This window comes from Octopus bimaculoides, chromosome 28, assembly GCF_001194135.2.
Source record: "Octopus bimaculoides isolate UCB-OBI-ISO-001 chromosome 28, ASM119413v2, whole genome shotgun sequence".
Taxonomy (NCBI): Eukaryota; Metazoa; Mollusca; class Cephalopoda; order Octopoda; family Octopodidae; genus Octopus; species Octopus bimaculoides.
In genome coordinates this window covers 2785555-2786641 of record NC_069008.1, presented here as the reverse complement: position 1 = coordinate 2786641, position 1087 = coordinate 2785555, and the positions used below count along the sequence as shown (strand labels likewise).

General features: G+C 39.9%; 1 protein-coding gene across 1 annotated transcript in view; it reads left to right on the top strand.

The window, feature by feature from the left end:
• The window catches only part of LOC106880081 (anaphase-promoting complex subunit cdh1), a 2067-nt gene extending 1190 nt beyond the window's left edge, over positions 1 to 877 (top strand). Inside the window, exon 2 of the mRNA XM_014929893.2 lies at positions 42 to 877. The gene's annotated coding sequence lies outside the window, so the exon portion shown is untranslated. The remainder of the gene's footprint in view (positions 1 to 41) is intronic.
• The last annotated feature ends 210 nt before the right edge of the window (positions 878 to 1087 follow it).

The following is a 1087-nucleotide window of genomic DNA, read 5'->3' as shown; positions in this document are numbered from 1 at the left end:
CAGTGTGACAATGATCCAAGGGAGCTGGTCAGAATGGAGAGGTGAAGGTGACCAGTTGACAATGACCTAGTATGGCAGTGTGACAATGATCCAAGGAAGTTGGTCAGAATGGAGAGGTGAAGGTGACCAGTTGACAATGACCTAGTATGGCAGTGTGACAATGACCCAAGGGAGTTGGTCAGAATGGGGAGGTCAAGATGACCAGTTGACAATGACACAGACTGTCCGCGGGATGGCAGTGAGGTAAAGAAGTTGGTCAGGCTGCAAAGGTCCATGTGGCCACTATGTCCGACTGACCATGACTATGACAACTCCAGACCAATTCCACCAGTCACAATCAGCAGCGAGATTCAGACAACAAGAAAGACCTGACCAGCTGACCACCCTTCTGTTCAGTCACGCCTTCTTCCTGACCACCCATTGGGTCCACCATCTGACAATGACCAGCGCTAGAGGAATCAACAGTCGGAACAACTCCAGCTCACTTCTGACCAATATCCTGGCAATGATGAAGGTTGCTATGCCAAAAACCAGCTCCTGCTGACCGGAAGAGAAATGAACATAAGGCGCTGGCTCGCAAGATTCAGAAATTCTTTGAATATGTCTTCAGTAACATCCCGAATATGAGCGAAGATTAGACGCTTCCTGAAAAGGTTGCACAAGGTTGCACTGATTGATGCTACTGTTGTTGGTGTTGTTGTTGTTGTTGTTCACAAATCACCCATGATTCCGTAGATGTACAGAATACTGTATATGATAACGAATGCATAATATATAGTAGACCTAGTTGATTAAATATATATATGTATATAGAAGTTCAAATAAAGGTTACAAACCTCTTTAAGGGATGACAAAATCCAATGAAAATACTAGTGAGTTACCTATTCAAGAAGTGTTGAATGTTATAATTAATATTCACCTGCAAGGTAACTAGATAAACCGTGGTTTTATATATATTTGAAGAAGATACGAAAATAGAGAGACAATTAATAGATAATTATTTATTCATTTATCTCTCTATTTTCTTATCTTCTTTAAATATATATATATATATGTATATATATATCTATATATATATATATATCTA